Raw genomic sequence first — 10,375 nt, forward strand, 5'->3', positions numbered from 1 at the left:
GTAGACTGGGATATCCACAGGGAACTTTCTTTCTTGTCATAATAAACAGTAATCCATAAATGATACAGAATGAGCCAGCTTAATTACTTTCTCACTTCTTAAATATGATTCTTTCCTTTTTCTCACCATCTCTTATTTTGTCTGAAGTGAACACTGTTGGTTCCTTACCTACCATCCTTTAGTCCTTTCCCTCTTAGAAACTATATCACAGACTGAGTGGCCTTATACCTGTCCACCCCCATCCTTATTCTAAAAGTCTCCTAATGTGTCCCCTCACTTCTACTCTTATCCTTCTAAGTTCTTTCTTCTCATAGGAGTTAACCTTTTAAACTTAAATCGGATCATGTTGCCACCCTATTTAACTGAATTTACCAGGTATTGGGAACAGTGTCGAAACTCCGTGCAAGGACACACGAGGTTCTAAGGACCAGACAATGCCTCCGTCTCTGAGCTGAGTCTCATCTACTGCTCTCTTTCACTCTTATCATGAACCAATCATATTTGTCTTTTGATTCTTTTAATACATCAAGCTCATTCCATCCCCGGGGCCTCAGTCTTTGCAGTTTCTTCTACCTGGGACACCTGACCTCAGTTCTTTGGGTGACTAACTTCTATTTATGATTTAGGTCATCAGCCAAATGTCACAGGCCCTTTCTTCCCACCCAATCTAGAGGAAGCCCACCACACAGTCACCATCACAGTGTATTGTTTTATGATCTCCATGCCATTGATCATTATCTGAAAGACTTGTATTTATTTGTTGTTTAATTTTTTAGAATGAAAGCTTTTTAAATGCAAGAAAATTTTCATTGCCCTATCCCCAAAGCTTAGTAAGAGTGCAATAAGTGTTTGTTAAATTAAAAAAAGAAGAAAGGAAGGAAAGGAGAGAAGGAGGAGACAAGGAAGGGAGGGAAGAAAAGGATCAAATATAATTCTGATTGCACTAGATTTATAAGTAATCAAAATACATTTTAGACTTCCAAGGCCTACTAGATGAGAAACATGAAACTGCATTAGTACCTTAAAATATGATAAAATAAATACCTGAAATAAATTTTTTAAAACACATGATTTAATAAACTTACAAATGACATAACCTCTTTCTAATGGTTGTACTGGCTTCCTACAATGTTTTAGCCTAGTTGGATAGAATTGCCCATAAGTAATCAGAAACTTAAAAAGTAGAGTGAACTTTTTAGCAGAATGGTTGGGCATAGTCTTTGGTGCCAATGGGCTTTGGTTTAAAAACTGGCTCTGGTATTTACCAAATATAAACTTTTGGGGGGGCATTTTTCTCACCTATAAGGTGGGACTAAGGCTAGCTTCTCCATCACAAAGCTATAGCTAGGACTAGACAAAGGAACATTAACAAAGTAAGTAAGGATCTTTCAAATCTCAACAGTTATTAAAGTGTTTTATATTATACCTTGTTATCAACAGATTTTCTAAATGGGCACTTGGCTTTCCCGTGTACAGAAAGACCAAATGAATAAGTCACTCAGCTTTGGGTCCACAGGCAATACTTGATACTATGTTCTCAGAGCTTTGGCAGTATATTCATTTCCCTTTAATAATGACAGTAACACTTTCTTCAGCTGCCAGGCAGGCATGCCTGCTAGGTCTTTCTTCTCTTTTTGTAAAGTTCTATTTTATCACAGCTTCACATATGCATCTGATTTGCTCTCTGCTCTATGTTGCTGCTGCTATGGAGAATCTGTTTGATCTTGATGAAGCTATAGGGGAAAGGATAGAAGTTTAACAGGATCCTACAATATTCTTTTTCTCCCCCTTCCAGCTGGGTTGGGTATCTTGAAGATAAAAATAAAGAAGCATTATTTTCAGGCTGATTCCTAGAGAAGATTTAAAGTGAATTCAACAGCCAATAAAAGGTATACAAGGGGCCACAAAACATCTCAATTATAAATAGGTGTTTAAGAAAAGCTTATGAATAAAATGTAACAAAAAGCAGATACTGACAGAGGCAGAGAATAAGTTATCTAATCACTCCTAAACTCTTAGAGCAAACCACTTTTATGTACCCTCCAATATGAAATTTCCATAGAGAAAAGATATAAAGCTTCCCTAAACCAGAGTTATGAAGTTGAAGTCTAGTTCTTTAATTACACATTTTCCTGATATTCTAGTGGTTTGTGTTTATATGCTCATGACTGCCTATCATGAAATGAGGCATAAGCAAGGGAAAAAATGTTTTCCATGATACACTAAGGTCAAGACAAGGGGGGAAAAAGGAACAGGAAATGAAACTTAGGGGAAAGTTAATTCTCTTGGAATATGAAAAACATACTTTTCATTGTGATAAATAGCTCTTCCCCAGTAAATGTGCTATAATTGTAAATCTCTCAGCTGTAGACCAAAGTTACAGATGAATCATGTCACCACAGGGTAGCTCGTTTGGCAGTTCAGGCTTAGATTCAAAGAACATTCACTATATGCCAAGTGCTGTGCTAGACACTGCCTCGTGGTATCTTACTTATTTCTCACAATTACCGTATGGAGAAAACATAATTGTCAGCTTTTGTCGTATGAGAAAACTGATGCTCAGAGAAGTGCATTCACTTGTGCGTAGCTGCCCAGCTTAATATGGCAGCTCTGGGACTTAACACACCCCTGATTCCAAGTGATTTGACAAACACACTGAGATCTATGATAGAGGCAGAAATGAATACTGGAGAGCTAATGGCCAGGATGTGTGGTTGAAGAAAAAAGGTTACAGATGGAAGTTAGGCTGTGAAGTTTGAAACAAAATTCTCAGGGATTAAATGGGTTCCTACTCCTGAGAAAACTAGTAAACATTTCACCGTTTATCCTGCTTTGCTGCTTCAACATACTGTCCCGTGGCTAAATGTGGGTGATCCTCAAGGTTCCATCCTCAGCTCCTCTCTTTACTTCCTTTCTCAGGGATATCGTCCACTTTGCATGCCACCTCCTTGCAGACAATTCTTAGTTCAATACCTCTAACTCTGACCTCTTTCAAGAGCTCCAGTCACATCTCTGTTATCATTTCTTATATTTATAGCTTTGCCTCTTACTTTGTTTTGCTAATTCAGACTCCTGCTGCCTAGAATAGATCTTAGTGTCTCCTGCTCTTCTGTCTATTCCAAATACACTGTCTCTCTTGTTTCCTACCTTTATCTTCAGCCATTAAATTCTACTTGAGACTCAGCATCCAGCACATGCGCTGCCTCCTTCAGGAAGTTTTCCCTAACTACAGTCCCAGTTAGATCTACATTTTTATTCAGTGATACTTATTGTCTGTCCAACTTCCTACAGCATGCACAACCCCTCCAGAGCAGGACTGTTCTTATTTATCTGTACACCTACCCTGTCTTTCACACACTCAGCTTCCTAAAACATTGTGGTTGAATGTGATTGGATTCAACTGTGTCAGCTCTTCCCAATAAAATTGTTAGAGCCAAGGGTTAAGGTCAGACTTTAAACCTTCTCTTAATCTCTGTACTCCCTGGTCCAAGTTCTTCTATGAAATGCAAAATTGGTAAATGAAAAAATTAAGCTACTTATAAAATCTTAGCCAAGAAAGGATCAGAGATTTGTTGAAGGGATTCTAGGCTCAAAATTGATAGAACCAAGGAACTAATTGGTGTTTTCATGTAGTTTCAGATGAGTAACTTTACTCTGTACTGAATTTATTGTATAATTCTAATTTTCCTGTTCCAAAAGTAAAATGACTTCAATAAAAGTACATATGAATATAGAAAGAAATAACAGGGCCAGACCACAATCTGAAACCTGAAACCTAAAGAGGAAACCACCCTTTAAACCCTTAATTGTAAAGTGTAGATTGCTTATAGTGGCATCCTTCTATAGGGGAACATCTTTAAGTAATTTTTTTTTTTAGTGACTTAAGACGTAACAGATGTATTATCTCACAGTTTCTTTGGGCCTAGAATTCACTGAGCTTAATTGAATGTTTTGGTTCTGGGTCTCCCACAAGGCTGCAGTCAACTTAAAGCTCAGGTAGGAGAGTATTTCCAAGTTAACTCCCATAGTTGTTGGCAGAATTCATTTTCTCACACTGGTTTTGAACCGAGGGCTCTCTGAAATACTTGCCACATGGTCCTGTCCACATGACAGCTGACTTCATCAGAGCAAGCAAGAGAGAGGACAAGATGGAAATGGAAGTCATAGGGAATGACATCCCACCATTTTTGCCATATTCAGTTCCTTAGAATCAAGTCACTAGATGCAATCCACAAACAAAGGAGTCGAATTACACAAGCACATGAATACCACACTTCTCCACCTGTCTCTTGGCCTATCTAGGACGTCTGAGACCGTGATTCTCCCACTTGGGCTCTTGCAAGGTGCTCCAATAAGAAGGCAATGTAGAAACAGGAATGATATTTTGGAGGAATGAGAGGTAGGTTAGCCAAAGCAAAGCCTTCTAGGAGTGATGAGAGGGGAAATTGACATCAAATGTAGCCCCAGTATCATTAGTGGAAATTGCTTTAGACAATTAATTGATTCATATAAGTATTTATATCCCCTGTATATGGCACAGGGATTCATTATTATTATTTTATAATTATATGTTGTTATTACTATACAATAATTTTATTATTATTTAAAAGTATTATAGTATTATAGTTATTAGAACTATTACCAAGCTAACATTCTAACCACATCTAAGGATATATGTTGAACCTTTCTACATTTTATGCTTTAAAGTGGCCACTTAAATTTTCCATATCCTTATCCATGTTTTACCCCATATGTTTACATTTTCTTACGTATTGTCGTGAGCATGTAATTTTATGTTCCCCTTTCTTTCATTTGCAGTTATATCATACTATCAGAACTTCTGTGAAAGATGGCTTATCAGTTTAAATCTAAGAGAAACTGCCTTTACCAAACTAAACAAAAACAAGCAAAAAAAAAAAAAAGTAAAGAGAGCAAAGAAAAAAAAAAAAGCAAAGATACAGTAACACTGAAATACTGAATAGAAAAAAATCTCATGCCACAACTGAATAGTGTCATCTATAACAGAAAAATTTGGACCAACTTGAAATAAGACAAATAGAATTTATAACGATGAAGGATCCAGTCCATGAGATACAGCTGCTGTTTACCTATAGGCACCATTTATATGGTAGACAACTAGCAAATTAAAACCTGTTTAAAATGAACAAAATAGAGTATATTTGATTTTTATCATTTTCTCTCAATCTAGAAGACAATTCAACAAATAAAAAATAAACAACTAAATAAAGGAATAAACAATATAGTCAGAATGATCAGTAAAAAATGATCAGAAATGATCAGAAAATGATCAGAAAAAAAAAAAATCCACCCTTTTCTCAAGTGCCATAAAGAAAACAATATACTTCCCCAAAGCAGAAATAGTACAAATTAGATTTTCTGACCACAAACATTAAAACATTTTTTAATAGATTTTATTTATTCATTTGAGAGAGGGAGAGAGAGAGAGCATGAGCAGGGGGAGTGGCAAAGGGAAAGGGATAAGCAATTGACTTGACGACTTGAGCCTAAGGCAGATGCTTGACTGACTAACCCACCCAGGTGCCCCCGAGACATTAGAAAGAAAGTGGAAAGTGCTAATTGTATACCAACTAAATTCTGTCAAAAGTAAATCAAAAGTAAAAGCAGAATAACTGGAAAATAAAACAACAATCGTACCTTTCAGAATTATGAACTATAGTCGAAGATGTACTCAGAGGACACTTCATAGCAAAAAAGAAAGGAAGGAAGAAAGGGAGGGAGGGATAGAGGAAGGAAGGAAGGGAGGGAGGGAGGGAGGGAGGGAGGAAAGTTTACATATATTCTCTTTAAACTGATTTTCAAACTAAACTTGAGATTTTAGAAAAAGAAAAATAAATTAATTCAAATAAAATCAAAAGGGGTGAATGAAGATAAAAGCAGAAATAATTTAGCATAAATTAGGAAAAAAGAAAATGTATAAACAACTCTAAGAATAACTTTTTTTGGCTGAAGTGGGTATATGGGGATGGGCCTGGGGAGGAGGTGAGAGGAGTAGGGGAACAATGAAATAAGTAAATAACTACTCAGCCTAATTTTAAAAGTGTAGATATAACTAATACACAAAATTAGGAATGATTAAAGGAAAGAAAAACATAGCACCAAATACGTTAAAATAATTATAAGAGAATATTTTGCACAATTCTATGAACAACATAAGTTCCTTTTAAACAAAATTTTTAAAAATTGACTCAAATAAACATACATGTTGTAAATGGAACAAAAACAGAGAAGCTTCTGCATAGCAAAGGAAACAGTCAACAAAACCAAGAGGCAACCCATGGAATGGGAGAAGATATTTGCAAATGACAATACAGACAAAGGCCTGATATCCAGAATCTATAAAGAACTCCTCAAACTCAACACATGTAATCATGTAAAAAATTGGGCAGAAGACATGAACAGACACTTCTTCAAAGAAGACATACAAATGGCTAACAGACACATGAAAAAATGTTCATCATCACTAGCCATCAGGGAGATTCAAATCAAAACCACATTGAGATACCACCTTACACCAGTTAGAATGGCCAAAATTAACAAGACAGGAAACAACATGTGTTGGAGATCATGTGGAGAAAGGGGAACCTTCTTATACTGTTGGTGGGACTGCAAGTTGGTGCAGTCACTTTGGAAAACAGTGTGAAGATTCCTTAAGAAATTAAAAATAGAGCTTCCCTATGACCCCACAATTGTACTACTGGGTATTTACCCCAAGAACAGATGTAGTGAAAAGAAGAGCCATCTGTACCCTAATGTTCATAGCAGCAATGGCCAGTCGCCAAATTGTGGAAAAAACCAAGAAGCCCTTCAACAGACGAATGGATAAGGAAGATGTGGTCCATATATACTATGGAGTATTATGCCTCCATCAGAAAGGATGAATACCCACCTTTTGTATCAATATGGATGGGACTGGAAGATGGTTTCACTTATTTGTGGAGCATAAGGAATAACACGGAGGATATGGGGAGATGGAGAGGAGAAGAGAGTTGGGGGAAATTGGAGGGGGAGACAAACCATGAGAGACTGTGGACTCTGAAAAACAATCTGAGAGTTTTGGAGGGGCAAGGGGTGGGAGGTTGGGTGAGCCTGGTGGTGGGTATTATGGAGGGCATGTATTACATAGAGCACTGGGTGTGGTGCATAAACAATTAATTCTGTTACACTGAAAAGAAATTTAAAAAAGAAAAAAGAAAGAAAGAAAGAAATGGGCAGAAGACATGAATAGACATTTTTTTTTTCCAAAGAAGACATCCAGATGGGTTACAGACACATGAAAAGATGCTCAACATCACTCATCATCAGGGAAATACAAATCAGACCCATGATAAGATATCACATCACACCTGTTAGAATAGCTAAAATTAACAACACAGGAAACAATAGGTGTTGGTGAGGATGTGGAGAAAGGGGAACCCTCTTACACTGTTGGTGGGAATACATACTGGTGCAGCCACTCTGAAGAACAGTATGGAGGTTCCTCAAAAAGTTAAAAGTAGAAGTGTCCCATGAGCCAGCAGTTATACCACCAATTATTTACCAAAAAGATACAAAAATAGAGACTTGAAGGAATACATGCACCCTGATGTTTATAGCAGCATTATCAACAATATCCAAACTATGGAGAGAACTCAACTGTCCATCAACTGATGAATGGATAAAGAAGATGTGGTACACACAAACAAATGGAATATTAGCCATCAAAAAGAATGAAATCTTGACGTTTGCTATGCTGTGGATGGAGCTAGAGTGTATTATGCTAAGCGAAATAAGTCAGGCAGTAAAAGACAAATGCCACATGATCTCACTCATATGTGGAATTTAAGAAAGAAAACAGATGAACATATGGGGCAGGGGAAAAAGAAAAAAAGGTGAGAGGGAAAGAAGCCATAAGAGGCTTTTAACAGTAGAGAACAAATGGAGTTGATGGAGGGAGGTGGATGGCGGATGGACTAGATGTGTGATGGATATTAAGGAGGGCACTTGCTATGATGAGCACTGGGTGCTGTATATAAGTAATGAATCATTGAATTCTATTCCAGAAACCAATATTGCACTGTATGTTAACTACCTAAAATTCAAATAATAAATTTATTTGAAAAAGCAAAAAAAAAAAAAAAAAAAAAAAAAAAATTGACCCAAATAAGCATGCATGTTGTAAATGGAACAAAAACAGAAGAAATTAAGAACTTTGTTTTGTTTGTTTGTTTGATTTTATTTTTTTTTCAGTGTTCCAAGAGTCATTGTTTATGTATCACATCTAGTGCTCCATGCAATACGTGCCCCCCTTAATACCTACCACCAGGCTCACCCAACCCCCCACTCTTCTCCCCTCCAAAACCCTCAGTTTGTTTCTCAGAACTTTGTTTTTAACAAATTACTCTGTTGGGAGAACTGAACAGCCACATGCAAAAGAATGAAATTTGATCCCTAGCTTATGCCATATAGAAAAATCATCTTAAAACTTGAATGTAAGACCTGAAACCATAAAACTCCTGGAAGAAAACATGGGGGTAAGCTACTTGACATCAATTTTGCAATGATTTTTTTAATTTGACACCAAAAGCAAAGACTATGGAAACAAAAATAAACAAGTGGGACTGCATCAAACTAAAACGCTTCTGCACAGCAAAGGAAACTTTTGACAAAATGAAAAGGTAACCTACAGAGTGGGAGAAAATATTTGCAAATCATATATCTGATGAGGGTTAGTTAATGTCCAAAATATATTTTTAAAAACTCATACAACTCAATAGCAAAAAACAAACAATATGATTAAAAATTGGGCAAAGAATCTGAATAGTTATTTTTCAAAGAAGACATACAAAGGGTCAACGGGTACATGAAAGGTATTCAACATCACTAATCACCAGAGAACTGAAAATCAAAAACACAATGAGATCTTACCTTACACCCGTTAGAATGACTATTATCAGAAAGACAAGAAATAACAAGTGCTGGTGAGGATGTGGAGAAAAGGGAAATTTTGCCCTGTTGGTGGGAATGTAAATTCATGCAACTACTATGGAAAACAGTATGGAGTTTCCTCAAAAAATAAAAAATAGAACTACCATATGATTTGGCAATACCGCTTCTGGTATCTGTCCAAAGAAAATGAAGTCATTATCTCAAGGACATACCTGCTCTCCACCATGTTCACTGAAGCATTGTTTAAATAACTGAGATATGGAAACAACCTAAGTGTTCACTGATGGATGAATGGATAAAGAAAGTATGATATGCATGTGTATCACACTTACTGAGATATATATATATATCACACATTTTGATATATATATATCTACCTCAAAATATATGATATATGTCTCAATAAACTTGATGAAATGTTTTGCGTGTCATCCTTGCGCAGGGGCCATGCTAATCTTCTCTGTATCGTTCCAATTTTAGTATATGTGCTGCCGAAGCGAGCACTAAACTTGATGAAATGTTTTAAGAAATGCACTTAGGCAAGAAGATATTTCATGGACAAATTTTTATAAACTGAAATAATTTTTAGACTTTTCCAATGTCCCAAAATCTTGCATATGAAACCAATGCATACTGATAACAAAAATAAAATATTCAGCATAGAAAAATAAAACTATAATTTCACTCATTTATGAACAGAAATGCCAATTTTCATATATAATACCTCAAAAGGATAATATTACCAAGTGTGGTTCATTCCAGAAAATCAAAAATGACCCTATATTAGAACATTATGACAGAGATGAACAACTGTCCATTAAAAATTCTTGATCCCCTATCCATGCTGTATATTTATTGCTGGAAATTAGCTGTCTAATCTGGAACTATATTTCACAGCTCTCCTTGTCATTAGGTGTGGTTATGTGATCAAGTTTTAGGCAATGAAATGTGAACAAAAGTGGCATGTGCCAGGTATCTTTTATAAGGCATTGCTCCATGCTCTTATTCCCATTTAGGTGGTTGGAATAGAAATGATTCTAGGATGTCAGAAGCTAGATTTTGAAGATGACAGAGCAGCTGTCAATCTGGATTGCTGAATGATTATGTGGGAGAGGATTGCCTTAACTTATTAATATCTCCAGCTTTGCCTCATAAAAATAAACTTTCATTTGAATTATTATACTCCTTCGCTATTTGTTGTAGAAGTTAGCCTACTCTAACTAATAATATGTCTATTAATGTAAATTACATAGAAGACAAAAACAGATATAATTATTAATAGATTTTTATAAAAACATTTGATAAAATTCAAATTTTCATCATTGGTGTCAGCTATCTCTGAAGTGCACCCAATTCCCTGATTTTGTTGCAGTTTGATCGTCCATCCTGATATTCCTAAACTTTTGAT

At 36.0% G+C, this 10,375-nt stretch overlaps 1 non-coding gene across 1 annotated transcript; it reads right to left on the reverse strand.

Annotated features, from left to right (window-relative positions):
• Positions 1 to 9,369: 9,369 nt before the first annotated feature.
• On the reverse strand, positions 9,370 to 9,471 carry LOC125080210 (U6 spliceosomal RNA). Its single transcript, XR_007121246.1, has one exon. It is a non-coding gene; the product is annotated as a U6 spliceosomal RNA (small nuclear RNA).
• Positions 9,472 to 10,375: the final 904 nt, after the last annotated feature.

This window comes from Lutra lutra, chromosome 10, assembly GCF_902655055.1.
Source record: "Lutra lutra chromosome 10, mLutLut1.2, whole genome shotgun sequence".
Classification (NCBI taxonomy): Eukaryota; Metazoa; Chordata; class Mammalia; order Carnivora; family Mustelidae; genus Lutra; species Lutra lutra.